The 19,593-nt window shown below is 41.5% G+C and overlaps 1 protein-coding gene across 2 annotated transcripts in view; it reads left to right on the forward strand.

The window, feature by feature from the left end:
- The first annotated feature begins 12,126 nt into the window (after positions 1–12,126).
- Positions 12,127–19,593, forward strand: part of CLN8 (CLN8, transmembrane ER and ERGIC protein) — a 12,352-nt gene continuing 4,885 nt past the window's right edge. The window contains exon 1 of one of the 2 annotated variants that reach the window (XM_026845791.1): positions 12,127–12,146. The gene's annotated coding sequence lies outside the window, so the exon portion shown is untranslated. Of the gene's footprint in view, positions 12,147–19,348; positions 19,425–19,593 lie in introns of those variants that run through there. The other variant, XM_026845792.1, reaches the window with a different exon arrangement.

The following is a 19,593-nucleotide window of genomic DNA, read 5'->3' on the forward strand; positions in this document are numbered from 1 at the left end:
CATGCATTTAACCCATTAGTGGATAAGAATAGTAAGACAACTATGAATTTTTTCCATTATATTTCTTTTATAGGCTGCTTTTAGACTATATGAAATTGACTGCTCAAGAACTATGCAAGAAATCATAGAATTCTTGTACAGGAATTTAATCATCATCTCCCAGAAAATGCTGTCAAATTTTCGAATTACATAAGACTGCTTGTCCCCATGGCCATCCAGGGCCCCACAGACCCTGTATCATTTACTGGATGTTGTGCCTTACAATCAACCATCAGGAAAAACTGCATCCCTTACACCTGCCTCAAACCAGATGTGGACATAGACATTAAAGCTGAGAAAAAGATCGCAAATGCATTCCCTGATCTGTCCCTGAGCCAGCCCCCCCCTGCCCGGGATGGGCAATGTTGAAAAGGCTTTGGCCCTACAGCTTCTGGAGGCATGTGACTATGCTGCAGCAGGTCCCTGGCTGCTCAGGAAGAGCCTGTAAAACCAAATGCAGCCACAGGGTGGAGGGTAGAACTGTGTGACCAAAATTGCACCCAGTGACACAGCCTGATCGTACCTTCCCTGGGGACCACAGTCTCTGTCATCCCTCAAGAATGCTGCCTCCAGAATATGGGTGCTACCCCCCACTTTGCTTCATTAGAGGAGCCTTTGGAAGAGTTGCGAGATACATCCATGGATGAGTTCAGTCTGCGAATATAAGTTAGAGGGCTTTCTGCAGACCTTAATATCTGAAATAATCTAATATGCTTTATTTGGGGCCACTGAAGTAGTTTTTGTGAGTAATCTCCTATTTTAATTAAACAGAAATGTGGTAAAACCCAAATGTTAACTGGAGCTGCTTCCTTCCCAGTGGAGCCTGAATTCCAAAGCTCAGCTTTCAGTCTGCCTTCATATGGTGCCTTGGGGTGTATGAACAGGTAGTATAGGAAGATAACGCCTCCTGACATTACAAAGCTGTACTGACTGGACGTTTAGGCACACACTGCTAATGTTGAAACCTGTTCCACTGTGGGGCACAAATGTTAAGCACTACAAAGTCATCCCCGTGTGCCGCGGCCCTGTCTGCATCTCCCATGTAGCTAAGCCCCTGCTTGGGGGATCAAGTTCTCCTGGGACCCTGAGAGCCACAAGGCCAAAGCCCTCCAGGATGGAACCATGGTGGCTCCTTCCTTTCCTTCTCCTTTGGTACTAGATATGCTCTGGATCCTAGACCCTCTGCCCTCTATTCACAAGAGAGACACCTACCCTCTGCACTGCTCCAGGCCAGGGAAGGGTAAAAATGAGATAGCAAAGGCCTCAGAAATTCCTGAGGAAACATAAAAACTACACCTCTTCAATCAAACAAAAATATTTAATTAACTGAACAAAGTAGCTATTTAAGAGCATACAAGCGAGCTACCTAAGGAGCTATTGATCTTGTCACTGCACTGTTGCTTCGACAGAGTCTCTTGAGTTGTGCTCTTCTCCAACACAGCAGTGATGTGTACAGAGCTCAGGCTGTGCTCGTCCTTTGGCAGGTCTTGTCCCAGGCAGACAGTGTACCACACCGTGCTTACAGGAGAGAATCATGCAGGATGGCATATTGGCTATGGATCCCATGAACCTGGGGCAGCTGCAGTGACCTGTACAGCTCTGCAGCAGTCTGCAGATTAGTCTGAAGGCAAAAAGAAGTGTGGATAAAGAAAGTGAGAAAGAACGAGCTAATTTTTACCTCCTATATCAGAAGTATAATGCTATGCTACTTCCTTGTTCTGTCTCTTAATTGTCTGATCTGAGTAGATTAAGAACCAGCTGCTGCTTCAAACTCTCCTTGGCAAGTACATGGAGAATTCAGGGCAGTTAATGAAGTGCCAAACTCCATTAGCTCTGCAGCTGATGTGTCCTGGTATGCTCCTGGCCAGTCTGAACAAGCATGGTGGGCTACTGGAGATGCTCAGTCACCATGGGCTGCCACCATGGGTCCACAGCTATCTGGAGTGCCGGATGCAAGAGACATTTGTCTTCATTCTGTCTCTCAACTGGTCTTAGTAAAGCAGATGATCAATCAGCTGTTCCAGAAAGGGCCTGAAATACCAAAGTCCTGAGAGAGGGTGGTGAGAGGTACCTCTCTCTCTCTTTCTCAGTCTTGCTGTGACACTCTGCTCCTGTGCTGTCATGAATCTCCCCCAGCTGTTTCCATTTTGATACAGAGGTTGCTCTGTACCCTAAAACACCCACGTGAAGTGTCATGTCTTCCACTCCCCCTAAGCGATGCCAGATCATTTGTGGGGAGTGGGGAAAAAAAAAAAAAAAGAAGTGCACTTGAGGGTCAGAAATGCACCCTCAGACCTAAGGATGGTCATTCATGAAGATGGGTTGACAGGGTCCAATGTCAGACATAATGAATCCTTGTCTGGTGTCGGTCTTAGAGGTCATGAAAACACATGATGGAAAAGCTGGAGACCACATCTGCCATGATTTCTCTTCTCTGAGTAGGCAGCTCTGTTAGGTTTGTGTATGGCAGGGTTTTGGTAGCAGATCAGGGGGTGACAGAGGTGGCTCCTGTGAGAAGCTTCTAGAAGCTCCCCCAGTTTCAAGTTAGACTCACCTCTGGCTGAGGCCAAGCCAATTAGTGACAGTGGCTGCACCTTTGTGATAACACATTTAGAAAGGGGAACCTGAGAGGAGAAGGAGTTGTAATGAGGAGGACGGAGGTAGCAAGCAGCCGATTCAATGTGAATGATAGAGCAAGCTTCAACTTTATTGAAAGAAATCACACCTTATATAAGCAGTCTACAATAATCATGCATACTACTCACAAATCTGTTGGATACATCTAAAAGGCTACATTATAATATCCCAGCCCCTTGTGGCATTTCAGGTATGTCACAACATCTTCCTTCTTCTGGCCTGCTTTCTTTCCCAAGGTTGTTTTCCATCATACTCAAGGCCATTGTGTGCCTCAGTTTCTCTCTTTGTTAACATAACAGTCCTTTGTTAGCATAACTGTACCCTGGGTTTTTTCCTTTGTTTACCTCAGATGGCTGCAATCAGCTCCTGCAGAGATCCAGGGCCTTGCTCTCTGTAAGCCGTTCTCCAACATTTTAAGAGAAATACCTATGTAAACACCGAGGTCAGTGAAAGAAAGGAGGAGAAGGGGAAAGTGTGCCAGAGCAGAGACTCCCCTGCAGCCTGTGGTGAGAATGTAAGCTGTGCCCCTGCAGCCCGTGGAGGCACCGGTGGAGCAGATGCCCACCTGCAGCCCATGGATGACCTCACGCCAGAGCAGGGGGCTGTGCCCGAAGCAGGCCAGGACTCTGAGGGAAGCCCGCACTGGAGCAGTCTGTTTCTGGGAGGATTGCAAGGTATGGGAGAGACCCGCACTGGAGCAGTTCATGAAGAGCTGCAGCCTGTAGAAAGGACTCATGTTGGAGAAAGTTCACAGAGGATTGTCTCTTGTGAGAGTGTGAGAGCAGGGGAAGAGTGCGAAGAGTCTTCCCTCTGAGGAGGAAGAAGCAGCAGAAACAATGGGTGATGAACTGACTCTGCTGTGCTGTGTCACTGTAGGGGTGGAGGTAGAGAAATCAGCTGAGCCCAGGAAAAAGGGATGCGCGTAGGGAAGGTGTTTTTAAGATGTGGTTGAATTTCTCACTGTCCTACTCTGTTTGACTGGTAAATTAGTGGTGGTGGTGGTGTTCAAATAAAATTGATGTTCTTTTTCTTCCCTGATCGATTCTGTCTATTGCCCATGACCATAATGGGTGAGTCATTCCCCTCTGTCCTTGTCTCGAGTCCCAAGCCTTTTGTTTTATTTTTTCCTTCCCATCCCTGAGGGGGAAGAAGTGAGCAAGCAGCTGCATGGTGCTCAGTTGCCCTCTGGGCTTAAACCAGGACACCAGCACTGTAGGGAGATGAAGGTGTATGTAGAGGGTTTTCTTCTCTGCAAATACTATTGTATGTCTCATGTAATGGCCTGGTTGACAGAGCTCACTAAAGTACTAGCCAGCATGTTTCCAATGCAAACTGATGTGCTCACTGTTTTGTGACCTGTGTTGTACCTTCCTGCCAATATCACATTTATTCTGTGTCTTGGGCAGCTTCAGAGGGACATTGGGATATATGGAGCTGATAATCCAGAGAGAAACATCCCAGTGGCCTCACCTGACTGACTTTGGCAGGCACACATGGATCCCTAGCCTTGTCTTCAAAGCCTCGCTTATACTGCCTTGCCTCAGATCTTGTGCAACTCACTGTGAAATTGCCAAGGATACAAATTGCTTCCAAAGGCATGCTTGTCCTTTACAGAGATGCACATTAGCTTTGACTTTCCACCATCATTGCTTGCTGCCAATGGTGAAGCTGACCTACTCTGACTGCGACAGTATCTTCTTACTGCTGAGTTTGTGTTTCCAACAGCCAAGACATCAGGAGAGATATGATCCTCAAAGATCGTGACCAAGGCCCTGATGTCTTTTAGGTCCCAGATCACACAGAGCTCAGCTGCTGAGAAACACTTTCTAGAGTAGACAATTTCTCTCCATTGACTAGAGGGAAACTGGGGAGATAAGATTCATCTGACTGACAAACACCGTGAACATCCTTTCTGAAGACCTCTAGGATTTCTTTTCTCCTTTTCTCCTCTGCTCACCATCTACATTTGTGACGTTTTTCCTCCAAACGATCTTTCCTAAATAAAGTATATATTCAAGCTGTACTTTTTTTCTATTTTATAGATAAGTTGCCTGAAGCATACATTCGAATCAAAGAAATCACAAGCACATGTCTACTTGTTTTTCCACATGCTAGGTGTAGGCCCAAGTCCTAGCTTAAGGAAAACTCTATAAATGTCAGTGTCTCATACATGAGACAAAAATGCTGAAATGTTGGAAAGAACTGATACATTTTTCATTCACCTAGGACAAACTATGCTTTCATATCAAAGCAACTCTCTAATGCATTGTCAATGCTTTATTTAGAATATACTTATTAAAATGAACTAACACATACAGTAAACAAAACAACTGAGAAGTATTAGGGAAACCTATGGTAGAAAAAAACATGGCTGGCAAATAACAGTTTCACTGAGTCTAAGCAGACCTTCAACCTTCAGAGATAAATATTTTGTATTATCTTATTTTGCACATTTACTAAATCACAACAAAGAAACTGAAAATCAAGGCTCCTTTCAGACATATCAGTAAACATAATCTCAATTTTTAACTATAATGTGATAATAAGTGAGAATAAGGCATCGAACTGCAACACTGACAAGGGTGTAAAATCTCTGTTTTAAAGAATTTTGTCCTTGTTTCCTACCAACTATCAGTTTTAATATGGAAAAAACAAGTTTCATACATAGAAACTCTTCTCAAACTCAAAAATTAGATTTCTACTCTTCCTTTTGTTTTTTTGATGCTTTTCTAGAGCTTTTTTTCCCCACTAGAAACAGAAACATTAGATACCACAAATCCCTGCAATGAGGCAGTACACAATAAATATTGTTCACATATTTAAAAGTGATATTTGATTCATTATGCCCAAAATACATTTTAGGGTATTTTCCCTAGAATCGGTTTTGTCTCCTCTTTTTAATTTTTTTTTCTTTTTCCTCTGCAGAGGCTTGTAATGTACTTAACAATGTTCAACACTACATGTTAAACATTTGCCTGACAGTCTGATGACTCTAACACATTATCTAGGCTCTGCTCACTACCTCTGTCCTATCAGCCATACTCTCCTCAAATACTGACACTGCCCTTCATACACAGAAATATCCATATTTTAAATACTCTCCAATCCAAAAATACCTTGGATTTACAGGTCGTATTTTCTGTCCTCCACTTCAGGCAGTTGTGAAAAGTGTGATGTAAATCATCTGTGGCACAGCCTTCACAGTCCTCAGATGGTGCTTAATGACACCATTGCACAGCAGCTCATAAAATTGGGCACATGTGTTTTGATGCCTATGGACTTGTATGGGTTTATTTCCATATTTCTTCCCAAATTTAGTACATTTCTGCTGAATTAGCTTCTGATCTCTTTTGCCATCCTATTGCACACCTGTCAAGAGGTTGGGGCTAAAAGCAGATAAGGTGTCAAGCCATTTGTGCCTTCAGGGTTGTCAGTTTCTTGAGAAACGTCACTCAGCTGTTGAGAAATGCTAAATAAGAAATATGTAAGGCCTCACTTCTTGACTATCTTAAATTTTGTTCTTCATGTGAGGAAGGAGCTCTTTTAAGCATTAATTTTAGAAGATTTAAGATTTGGCTGCAAAAGATTCCTTCAGACTATCTCATGCCATTATCCTGTCAGCAGGAAAGCAAACATGATACTAACTGAGCTGTCATAGCCTGCTCTGAGAAATCAATCTTTAAGACACTCTCTTCATCTTTTAAAGTAGTCTTATGCAACCTGACCTGTCAATTGTGAGCAGGCCAAACATAGGGAAGGAATACCAAGAAGGATTAAAGGACTATGGCATGGAGATGCTGAGAGAAGACACCCAGGAGCACTCACATGGCTTTCAGTAAAGGGCCTTGCAAGAGAAAAGGTTGATAGTTTGGCAGCAGAGTTTTGGGGATCAGGCATGGGGAAGAGAAGAGGTACAGGCTGGAGGATTGTTGTGGTAGAGAAAAGATGTTGAAGATGTAATACTTTGCAGTAGCAGCAGAAAGGGGAGATGGACACTGAAGTGAGGTGAGAGGGATTTGAGAATTGGGCCTGAGGGTATTGCAGAATGGAAGAAGGGAGCAGATGTGACAGAAGTAGTTATTAGACAAGCCTGATGACACTGATCACTGTCAATGCCCTCCCCATGAACACACAAGGACACTCCCAACACCTTCTTCCTGGGCAAGCAGCTACTGACAGTGCAACAGTTCACATTAAGGTATGTTTACAGTAGTAGGCTAGCTGTCCTTTCTTTTGAGTAACCACTGTTCAGCAACAGCTAAAACTGGTTTACTTCAGTGTGAATGTGTGCTGTTGAGCGGCTGCTGCACTGTAGATGGCTAACTGTCCGTGAGAGTCAAGTGGTGGTAGCCTGATGTTGGTCAGCCGAAGACCCTCATGATCCACCTGATAATTTAAATTGTCCTACTGTAAATTTAAAAGTGATTTCTGACTAAATGTCCCCACATTCCTATTGCCTGAAGTCTTCTGGTCAAGACTGACACCAAACTTGGACCAGCAGTCTGCCTCACATTTTTTTCTGCCCTCCCCAGCTGTTTATATGTCATCGCAGTCAGGCTGTTTTGATATGGATCTGGAACATCACATCACACTTGTTTTTCTGGTTCTTTCAGCTTCATTAGTTTAATGTCTGTCTGTGAGCTGCTTTACTGAAAACAAAGAGTTTTCAGTTAATAATACGTTATAAAAGGAAGGTTTTTTAAACATGTCTCCTTAATAGAATAGCTATGTCATGTTTTCTTGTCCAAAAGTGTTGACAGTACTTACAATTGTAGTTTAATGACTTTATTTAAAAATATGTGCATATATAAAGACATTTTTCTCTAAAAATGCATACGTTTTATTGACTATTTGCATGTAGATAAGACCCTCCATATTGTGTCAGAGCAAAGGTCCATCAATAATGTTTTAAGTTCACTGTCTTGTCTTTCAGGATTAGACTAGGAGAACTCACAAAGCCAATTACAGTTGAAGAATTATTTTAAAATCTATCACTTCTCAGCTACAGCATCTCAGTTAAAAACTATGCTCAGGTGAAGAGGCTTAACACCTACTTATGTGTCCAGTGGGAATGTCAACTTGACACAAGCAAGCACACAGTGAATTAGTGAGAGATCAACATCTTGATCACATAGGGAACGTCTGCACAGCTACCCTAATCAGAAGTAAAACTATGATGCCAGGCATTGAAGAACATAGGACATACCTCCATGACAGTGTTCAGGAAACAGAAAGATAGAAAGAAATTCGGAGATCATTCTGGTAATGTTTGTGTGCAAACAGGGAGATAGAAAATAGAAATAACATTTTCATAGTATTTTCCTACAGTTTGCTAGTAAAACAACTACTAGAATACTGTGTCCAAAGGGATAAAGATTAAAAAAAATATATAGATGAAAATGACAAAACCTGTTATACATTGCTTAATCATTCCAAAATCTATTTAAATGATCAAAGATTAAAAGCCCCTTAATCACAGTTTGTAAATGCCAAATATAGCTGTTGAAGGTATAATGAGATTCAGTGGCTGGGAGATGAAGCTAAACTAATTCCAACCATAAATAATGCTCTGATTAGTTATCTGTGTGCATATTAACTGTTGAAATAATCTATCAAAGATTGCCCATCACTAAAAAGAATTAAATCAACATTGAATTTTTTATTTGATAGACATGCTTTAATTCAGCAACATCTATTGGGCTTGAAGCAAATTAATTAATGGATGTCCAGTGACCTGTATAACTCAAAAGGCTGGAGTGAATTATTGTAAAGCCTATATTAACCACTGAATTCATTAATTTATCCACTGCAAATAACAACCTCATAGCTTGATTATGTGTTGCAAGGTTTATGTCTTCATGGTTTTAGGAGCATTGGATAGTGTTATGTAGTGTGCTGTAACTTGAAGTTACATCTCAACATTTCACACAGCTCAGCATAGTGACTTGTCTTTCACCTGTATCTGTGATGACTGACCAAGCAGCATAAAAGCATTTTTTTGTCACATGAGATGACTTGCTGTGTGTCAAGAACGATCCAAGACAACTTGGCTTTAGTCTGAGGAAGGGACGACTCTTAACACTGAAGGTATATCCCATTCTTACACACCAAACAATACACTGAAGCTCTGGGAATTGGACAAAAGCATTGACATGGTCATGTGGTAAGCCACCATACCGTAATGTTTATATGTACTACTCTTAGCAGTAAGATTTCACCCAACATTTTTATTACAGTTTGTTATTTCTCTTTCATTAGTTATTTGCTAGCAGCTACTGGCCTCATACCTGACACATGCAGGTAATAAGAAATGCATTTTCAGGGAGAGGCTGTTTCAATTTGCTGCTAGTACTAGCCAAATGATACCCTATTTTGCATTGAGTGCAGTGTTGTTTTTTTCTTCTGCCAGTTACTCACATCACACTCTGGCCTAACTTAAGGTCTATCGTGTACAGATTTTCCCAAGGATTTTTTCTTTTGTAAAGCTCTTACACTGCTTTTTCCACCATCAAGGGCTGATGTTTTATGAATCTTTCTCATATGAAATTGTGCCAAATGGAAGTCACCACTAATTGTGGAGAGACAGATGATGGACATAGCTCCTTCTCCAGCTCCAGGCTATGTCAACTAGAAGGCCATTATGGCTTTCCTGCCAGACACTATAGTTCCCTCCCAGCTGTTAGCTGAACTGCTTGGAAATGTTCCTTACCTACATGGAGCTAAATGTGACAAGTCTGCAAAGGGTTACAGTTCAAAGTAACCGTATCAGCAGCTCAGGAGCAGATTAGAAGGGGCAGTAAACTGTGACATGGGTGGTTGGGGAGAGGCAAGGTGTTCGTTCAGCTGAAGATGACAGCTTCTGCTAGTACAGCCAGATCTTGGAGTGAACATGTGCCCCAGCCTTAATTTTGCTTGATTTCTCATGTCTCTAAAATAAGGAGCACAATAGGAAGCAGGATTTTCCTCTGGCAGCTTCTACCTATCCCAATCTCATCTGCATACCTCCCCATTAATGCTGAATTTTAATTTGCCCATCGAGCACTCTAAAAGCTCCCTTTGTTCTTATTCACTTCCCACTCACTTTTAAAGACACTGTCATATTGTGACTGCTGTTATGCAGCAGTACCACTCTAATTAGTACTTGAACTTATTCCTGCCTGTTATTTTGAAAGAAGCTGGAGGTATTTTCTCATTTCTATTCTTCAGGTCTGTTCATGAAAATTCACCTTCTGTGATAGAAGATGAGTTTGCAAGTCATAATAAGTCACAAAAACTTAATTTAATAGATTGCACTTAAGTGATTTGTTGCTATGGCCAATGTATTCCTCCTTTCATGCTGATTCCAGCTACCCAATGCCAGCTCTGTATTGAATACAACATGGGAACATATTTCAGCTTAAATGGGGTAAAATAACAAGTGTGTATCTGGATCCTTATGGTTGTGCTTCAGGTGAAGTTGGTATTTTATTACTTGTTGTTGCAATATGTTACTGCTGATCAGATTTCCTCAGAAATCTGTCATTCTGAAGTACTCATTTTTTTTTGTCTTTGAGTTTATCCTCTTCAGCAGTGGTAATGATTAATTTGATTCTCTTGGCATGCAGTTTTAAATCCAGTGACTTCAGCAGTTTGACTGTAACCTATAGTAGTGTAACCTGACTAACTATAACCTTAGCAAGCGGAAATCTATTGCCTTGTCAGTGCAGAGTACCTTTATATGTGCTGAACGGTTGAATGCTAAGCAAACTCTCCTACAATGAGCACACTTGATATCTCCTTGGTAGTAAGCTTGATTTCTGGTAGCGTAGGTAAATTTAGGTTTCATTTTATAGGGAAAAGTGAGCTCACTCCTGCTGAAAGACCTTAAGGGACGTTTCATTCTGCACAGCCATTTCACCCCTTTCTGTTCCTGAGCTGGAAAAATGTTTTCTGAGGCATCTTTTATTTGTCCCTTAGGAAACCTGAAATTGCCTCAAGACCAAATCAGAATTACTTGGCAGCTAAAATCTAGTTTCTGATAATAGCCTATCTGTTGGAGATGCTGGAACAGCACAGATCCTGCACCTTGCCCCTGTCAAAACTGTCTCCTTATAACAGAGGTGATGACTAATTAATTGGCTTCTACCTTCAGTTTGTTCTCTTTTTCAAATATCTATTTTATTTGGATTCCTTATATATATTAAGATATGCCTGATGCGTGGGGGTTTTGGTTTTCTTTTTCAAATAACTGGTAAAGAATTTGGGCCATTGATTTCTGTATCTTGTGTAAGCAAGAATCACTTTTCTGTCAATTCACAAAAATAGCAACCTCAGTACAAAGTTCAGTCCAGACAGTCACCTTTGTAGAAAAAAAAAATGTACTCTGGTTACTATAACTGGCTGCTCTAACTCTCAGTGGGGCTTTTCCCTTATTAACATAATTCATTGCAAAATAATGTCTTAGAATATATAGGAACAGAATCAGTTAAAACAAGTATTTACAAAATGGGGATCTTTTTTTCAAGAGCAAGAATACCAGGCTGACTTCACCCTTAGGGAAGTTGTCGAGTTCTATGCAAGTGTGAAGATACCCTCTAATTAGAAGTTAATCATTACACTAAGGCCTGCTTTATTTAGGAGTCTCCAACACTGTAAAACTGCAAAATTATACAGAATATATTCTCATTTTCCTTATGCTGTATTTTCAAATGCCTAAGTCCTAAATACAAGGATTGCAACAAACAGTAACCAACACCCATCTACTGATACACCGTGCACACTTAGTAACAGATAAAGCATTGTGCTGTAGCATTATCATTTTCAAAGAAAGGAGGGTGGGTTTGTAACTGTAGCACAGCCTAGCCTTCAAAACACTAAAAACTGGCTCCTTCCACAGCCCATTGGTCATCAGCAGGGCTATGCTGCAGCCTAACCCTTCAAACCTGAGGAAATATTTATTTACACATAGATTTAATAGATTACAGCCTCAGTCCACAAAGACTTGCTTATGTTTTTCACTGTGAGGAATCCCACTGAAATCTTTACAGAGTTGGGTGTGAACTTTTCTGAAGACTAGACTTGAAAAGCCTGTTTGTCCTTCTGAGTAGCCATTACTAATTGTTTTAATCAAATTGTTTTGAGAGAAGCAAGGTAAAGGAAACTGGTTTCCCGTGATTTTTCCACCATAGATTTCTCTCATACTTCTGTAACATATTACTCCTGGCTGCCTTGCATGGCCCTTAGCAACTTGCAGAGTGAGCTGCCCCTGTGGCTGCATCTGGCAAGGTGCTGCTGGGTTTTCAGCTATCTGTGATTACTGATGGGCCTGTAGCCAAACAGGATAGAGAAATGTTGTTTTGTGGTGCAGCCTTTCTTTTCATGTGGTACTAATTGGGGTACTACTTATTTTAAGAATATATTTTCTTTGGATGAAACTGGCCAACTGTTTCAAAAGGTACTATGAAAACCTCCTGTGGGCTGATGTGCAAAGGGTAAGATTACATAAAACCTTACGTCTTTTAAATTTTTTCATTTGTTGATTGTGTGTTTTCCTTTAAATATCTTTAAAATACTCTAAAGACTACTATAATGGGTTATATCCATAACATGTTATGGTTTATTTCAGTGGGATTTTGATTAAGCTTGCAGGAAATTGGAGAGAATAACTTGGCAGAAAATTCTCTGCCACATTTCTGTTTCTTTTCTTCTCACCCTTGAAATATATTCTTTCCCCTCTGTGGATATGACTTTTGTGAATGGAAGGCCTTAAGTTTTACCCTTCACATTAAACTATCTGACAAAACTACTGTAGTATGCAAGAGTCTAGTAAAATAGTGTAAATGCCAGTTTACATTTTACTGAAAGTGAAAATTCAGGAAGGATGGAATACAAAGAAATGGAAAAAGCCCACACAGGGCTTGACCATGAATTGGTATAAACCATTTCAGTGGTCATGTGCTGGATAATGCCTTCTGTTTCAGCACACCACAGAGTTGCTATATATAATGCAGTAAATAGCAGACTCTGATGAAAATTCTAGGCTAATGTAACACTCTGACAGATTTGTGGCAGACATCAAGTGCTTGACTCCTGACTGCTGCATATAACGCTAGCTTTGGGAAGAAAACAGGTATTAGGAAGGTTTTTCAGCACAAGAGGCTTAGTTTTAAATATTTATGTATTAAATATTAAGAGACTGGCTAACTGATGTTTACTTATACTAATTATAGTATACTAATAATACTAATATGGGTTTGTAGAATTTATTTTTATTTTATCAGGAGTAGCTGAAGTAAATGGTTAGAATCTTCTTCTTCTAAATAAATTTAAATAGACTACCTAAAAAAAAAAAGGATTTCCATCTTTTGCAAGTCTAGAATAACCTGCCATGAAAGAATCTAATTCTCAGCTGCTGTTTTAAAAATATCTTACATTTCTCCCAACTATCTCTGGCAAAATTTTTTAACAAAAAAATTTTTTTTTATTTGTCCTCTATTGCTAATATTAATTGTTGCTTTATATTGTTGTCATTATTGCACAGTACTGCAACTTGTGAAATACCTGAATGTCTCCACTTGGATGAAGCTGAAAACAGGAAAATAGCTTGTCAGCTTCCATCCTCTTTACTGCTTAGGGACTGCTTATTTCAAGAAGTCATTTAAAAAGTTGAGAACCTTGTCAATATGATAGATTTGCTGTCATTTTACTGAAATCCCCAAAAGTAAACTTATTAGTTTACTGACTAAGGTCACAGAAATGTTACTGGTTTCTGTCCACCCTTGCCAAACAGTAATTGTAAGGTCATCTCAGATAGTTTTCACAGGAACTGTTTGAAGCTGTCTACAGATACAACTGAAAGATGGTCTGAGGTGGTAATCCGGGATCAAACCCTTGCTAGGGACCCACTGTCAAGCCAGTCACTGGCTGCTCTAACTTGACAAACATCATTTTTCCCTGCTGGTAAAGTCCCTAGTTTCTATTTAGGTGAGACTATCTGGAGCTAAATAAAACTCCAAAATGATAAGCATATAGCCCATGAGACAAACACAGGATTTTCCTTTGATTCTTGAAGAGGCACCTGTGTGAGAAATTAGAAAGGACTAGAGATTCTGGGTATACCTGAAACACCAGTTAGACTAACCTTAATGACTACAGCTGTGAAGCAAGAGCCTAACTACCAAGGCAGAATAACTTGTTCCAGTGAACACTGTTAAGACATGTAGATTGGTGAGGGAGGAATAAAAAGGTTCAACTGAGAACCCAAGCTTGTATCATCACCTCATGCTCGTTACCTGAATGAAGCCAACCAGAAGCAACTGAGGAACTCACATCCAGAACTGGATACAGTCAGTATTATTCTTATTATTCCTACGGGCTAAAAAAAAATGGTTATACTGTCACCAATGATGCTGGGCACTAGGAGGTGAAAATCCTCGGGGAGGAGCCTAAAGAGGCATTGACTGGCCAGAGCACTAAGAGAGTTAGGTAAGGGAAGAGGGAGGAAAAAAAACCATATATATATATTTAAGCAGTGATTCAAGAGACATGTTTATAGTACATTGAACTTAAGGAGAAGCTTGCAAAATGGAAAGAGACTAAGAAGGCTTAGGAGTGAGGTGTGAAAAGTACACATAGAAGAGGTGAAGCAGCAATGTCTTATGCATTACACATTACTTTCAGGGCTAATGGGAGAGAGAAGTTGAGATTTAGAAAAATTCTTGAGAGAAATGGCTGGACCAAGCAGGAGAGACCTTGAGAGTGTCTTCTATCAATATAGCACTAAATTAGGATTAGAAGAAAAAATGGGTAGCATATTTTACCTTGAATGGAAGTAAAATAATGAAAGGGAGGAAATACTGACAGAATAATTGCCCAAAGGCTGTAGTGGTGAGGTCCAATTAAGCAGTGGGCAGGGAATGGCCAGACGTCACAGGGTCTGCACAGGTATGATAAACAACCTCAGCAGTGTCTACACCCAATAAAGCTTTTTTAGTGATACTGGGATATACAGCACTACTCAACAGCAGCTGTATAGCTCTAGCATTTTCATTAACTATTCATAAAGTAAAGAGAAATGGGGGATAAACTTAAGGGGACTGAGCAAAGACTCTCCCGTTTTTCTACATTATTTGAATTATCTGGAAAGATTCAAGCAGGAACAAGCAGCCAGTTTAATTGCTGTGATTTTTCCCACAATTGGTACCTCAAAGTCTGGATGCTCAGCAAATCTGATTTTTTAAAAAATTTTGAGTATACCAAGTGCTTCAAGGCAAGCACTTGATATTACTACTATCTGTTCTGGAATTTAAGGAGTTGATTAACTCATTTAAAACTGACCATAAGTGGAATAGAAAAAGAGTTTGTAGAAACTAGTGCTAGTCTCCAGGTACTAAGCAAAGCAAACCAGCCTGGGTGGATGAAAGTTATGCAATGTAAAGACTTTCTGAATCCTTGGCACACATGGAAAGTGTAATACACGATTTCTGAAAGAAGTCGAGTGTGCTTCCTATTAGCTGAGAGGAAAAATGCCTTGAACAGTCATGTTCAAAGCGCTCATTGGAATAACTGTAATTTACATGTAGGAATACTGGATAAGTACTTGTTGGACAAGAATCAGGAGAACTTTGAGAGTATGACAAAGTGAGATTATGGATTTGGTATTGCCACAATGTTCCTTCAGGTGGGCATGTAATAGTAAACCTCCCACAGACCTGAAGCAAAGCTCGCACAATTAGTAGTAAATCTCCCATAGATTTGAATGCAGACTGCAGATTAGTAGGTGGTAAAGGAGCAAATCTCAGTTTAAAAAAACAATTCAAGAAGCATGTCACTGAAAATATATGATTACATGACAGGTCAGCACAAGTTGTGAGTATATGCATGGATCTGTGTCTGTAAATGTGCAAGCTTTTCTCAAACTTTGGGAAGAGAGGGGTAAAATCTTTTGAGAAGTCAACGAGGTCTTGACTTGTAAAGTAGCAGTAGACTTTTCATCCTCTACTGGGAAGATTACCAGATCAGTTTTTATTTATACTCATAGGACTCAGTTCAACATAGAGTACCACTGGCTACAAATTTTTGGTACTCTGGAATTAAAAAATGAATGAAAATAACCTAAGGCAGTAACCAGTTCCTTCATGTGCTACTCAGAGGATGAGAGAGTGCTATAAAATGATCAGAGAACAGCCTCATCAGGCAAGATTCCTTCCAATCTCCATCCCTTTGCTGCTAACGTAGATTATTTCTGGCCACTTTGCCGTCATGCCATGTGTCCTGCAGAGAGAAAAGTCCCCTCTGTTGCCATAGCAAAAGGCAGAATTCAGAGTGGCTTGTTCTGGACTTTTCTACCCCTACATGTCCAAGGCAAATCTTTACAGGATAAAAAGCTGTCTGGAAGTGATAATGGGATTGAAACTCATTTCTCAACACACCCCTAAAACACATTACTCAACTCTGGCAATGACAATAGAAGCACCAGTTGGCTATATTCTGTATTCCAACACACACACACACACACACGCACTCATACATGTCCTATAATATCCTGCAGCATCTTGCACAAACTGTAGGCTCCCTTCTCACTGAAGCCAGACTGCCAGTCAGAGAGGGACCTGGGGTGTTGATTGACAGCCGGCTGAACAGGAGCCAGCAGTGTGCCCAGGGGGCCAAGAAGGCCAATGGCATCCTGGCTTGTGTCAGCAATAGCGTGGCCAGCAGGGACAGGGAAGGGATCTTACTCAGCACTGCTCAGACCGCACCTTGATTTCTGTGTTCAGTTTTGGGCCCCTCACTACAAAAAAGACATTGAATGACTCGAGCGTGTCCAGAGAAGGGCTACAAAGCTGGTCAAGGGTCTGGAGCACAGGTCGTACGAGGAGCAGCTGAGGGAACTGGGGGTGTTTAGTCTGGAGAAGAGGAGGCTGAGGGAAGACCTTATCACCCTCTATAGCTACCTGAAAGGAAGCTGCAGAGAGCTGGGTTTGAGCCTCTTTAGCCTAGTAGAAAGCGACAGGACAAGAGGGAATGGCCTCAAGTTGTGCCAGGGAAAGTTTAGACTGGATATATGAAGCATTTCTTTCCAAAACGGGTTGTTAGATGTTGGAATGAGCTGCCCAGGGAGGTGGTGGAGTCCCCATCCCTGGAGGTCTTTAAGAGTCAGGTCGATTTAGAGCTTAAGGATATGCTGTAGGTGGGAACTGTGCTAGGTGAACGGTTTGACTAGATGATCTCCAGGGTCCTTTTCAACCCAGATGATTCTGTGATTCTGTGAAGGTCTCACTGGGTTGGCTCTGTGTCCTCCATACACATCGCCTAACGCTCTGCCTTTAAGGTGCTCTCACACCACAGAGATGGTACTAGTCTACCTCTGAAAGTAGAGGGAGCTGGAAAAGGACCTGGGATCTTGACACTCTGAAATAGGGAATGAATAAAAAAAAGGTGATAAAACTAAAGACTTTTTAAACTATCATCGGCTATCTGTATATACATAAATACAACAGAGAAGCTACTGATTCATCACTATGCAATATTTAATTATGAGTATGCTATCTGGAAGAAGTTTAGACTATGCCAACTGGTATTTTTCTAGATGGTTCCTGGATATTGGTCATTGGTCCCATGTGAAGCAGGAGTCTAGTCAAAATTACCTTCTGAAGCCAACAGTTCTATGGATGTTTTGGGAGACAGTGTGTGCCAAAATCATATTCAATGAGAAGCTGTGATGTAGCCACCCTGTTTCAAAGTAAGAGGCAGTCCCCACACGGAGGCTGTATAGATGTAGTCACTGAGACAACAAAACGCGGATATTGTAAAGTGAAAAAAAATCACATTCAGTTCTAGACTGCAGGCAAGCCCTACTGAAACAGTATAAACAGGGTCTTAGCTACAAGGGGCAGATCATCCAGACTTGCAGGTGTGGCTCCCTGCCTGGAGGTGCTCTTTGCTCTTCCAGCTGTGGCATTTTGAAGATGCCAAGAAAGTCTTCCAAAGTTGAAACAGTGCAAATAGTAGGGAAATTTAGCTTTGTACGGGGCATGCTGTAGCGCCTAACCAGAATGGCTGTAAAAGGGAGAACTGCATATGACATAATATGGAAGATAAGCCCTACTGCAGGAAGAACTATTCTGAAATACCTAAAGTGATCATAATCACTATAATGAGGCACCTATTAAAAAGTTGTTACTAAGTATGGTTGTACTATCAGTAGATTCAGAAAGTAACACTAAACTATTTCATTATGGCTACAGCTGGTAGTAATTAAAAATGCAATTTTGCTTGAGAAGTCAAGAAAGGCAGCAAAGACAAGGAAAACCTCCAAGAAGGGTATCAGCCTGTGATCTTGATTTTTACAGTACTATCACAGTTCCTCATATGTAAGTAAAAAAATCTTCTGCCTTAAGGTGTTACAGTTTAAAAGAATTCTTTAAAGACAGCTATGGGAAAAATAAAATTAGGGGAAGCTAAGACACATGCTCTTGGTACATTATACTATTTGAGAGACCAACTTCTTCCAACAATAGCTCACTCAGCTTTTGCTTGTTCAGATTTGTTATCCTTTTCATGTTACCCAGGACAGGTCCAGCATCTGTTAGGGAACAGAGGTTATTAAGTTAATATCCACCATGAGTTAGGAAACACTTTCCAAGTGACAACTCTCCAGATCTTCTACTTTGCACCTCTCAGGCCCTACCACCCTTTTTACCCTTCAGAGGCAGTAAGTGGCTCTGACCCAGAGCTTTGCAACAAATTTACTCTCACTTTTGTGCAAAGATGAATCCTTCTGTCTACAAGACCAATTTGCCGGAGCACGTCATTAGAATCTGTCATTTGATCATGAGCGTGCTCTCTGCTCTCTGCATGAAATAAGTATTTTAGCTGAAATTCCTTGCCCTGTATTCACTGCTGAGCCTGGGCCTCCTGGGCAGCGGTGAGGTTACTGGCAGTGAGGTGGCAGGTGTGCTCTGGCGTGTGACTCACCTCGGTGGCACGCAGGTAGTGTCTGGGTGTGTGGGCATGGCGTCAGCCAAACCCTGGCGCCCTTGGGGCTGTCTGCAGGGGAGCTCAGAGGGAAGGTGTAATGCCTTACATTTAGAGCATTAAAAGGAGACACAAGCAGTAGATTTTGTTCCCAGACTTTTCCTATAAACTGCAGGGCTGAGTGCTGGTGTCTAAACTATGAAGGTGGCATATGAACAGATTTTCCTTTTCACAGAGCTCGGGGTGTCCATCAGGGACAAGGTTATCACATCAGCAATTAAAAGCAAATGCACAAACCCCCTCCTGCCCAGTTACCCTGCTACTGTGGCAGGATGCAGTTTTCCACAGGGAACGGCCGCACTTCCTCTCCCCAGCTGGAAGCCGAGCCTGCGTCAGGCGTCCCTCACTGATCTCCCACCTCTGGTCTCTCACCACAAGTAGACCCAGTTAAGGATTTTGGCTTTTCTAGGCCAATCTTCCATGTCAAAGAAGTTGTGGCTTGATTTTATTTTAATTTTTTGTCACTCTCTGGTGGAACCACCCGGGCTGTTGTGGGACTGAGCTTTCCCCTCGCAAAACTCGCAGTCACTGCCAGTCCCTCCTGCGGAAGCCACGCTGAGTCCCGGCTGCGGGCTGAACCCCCTCCGTGGTGTTTAGTGACCTCCCCCCGTGAGGCTCTTAAATCCAGGCGGGCTGAGTCACCGGGATGACAGCATCAAGAGAGAATCATGTAGCAGAACTCCGTGACATCCATTTAATAATTTGCTGTCTTTAATGAAACTGGATAATTACAGGTAAAGCTACTGTCTATGGCATCACTGCCACTTTTTTTTTTTTGTATTATTGCTGATATTATTAACTTTTCAGCGGTGGTGATGAGCCTGCTGTTCGGTGAAGAAAACCACCCTGTAAACAAGGCTCCGCTCCGGGGGGGCGGCGCGATGGCGAGGGCCCGGGCCGGTT

Source organism: Athene cunicularia (assembly GCF_003259725.1).
Source record: "Athene cunicularia isolate RWA chromosome 3 unlocalized genomic scaffold, athCun1 chr3_part1, whole genome shotgun sequence".
NCBI lineage: Eukaryota > Metazoa > Chordata > Aves > Strigiformes > Strigidae > Athene > Athene cunicularia.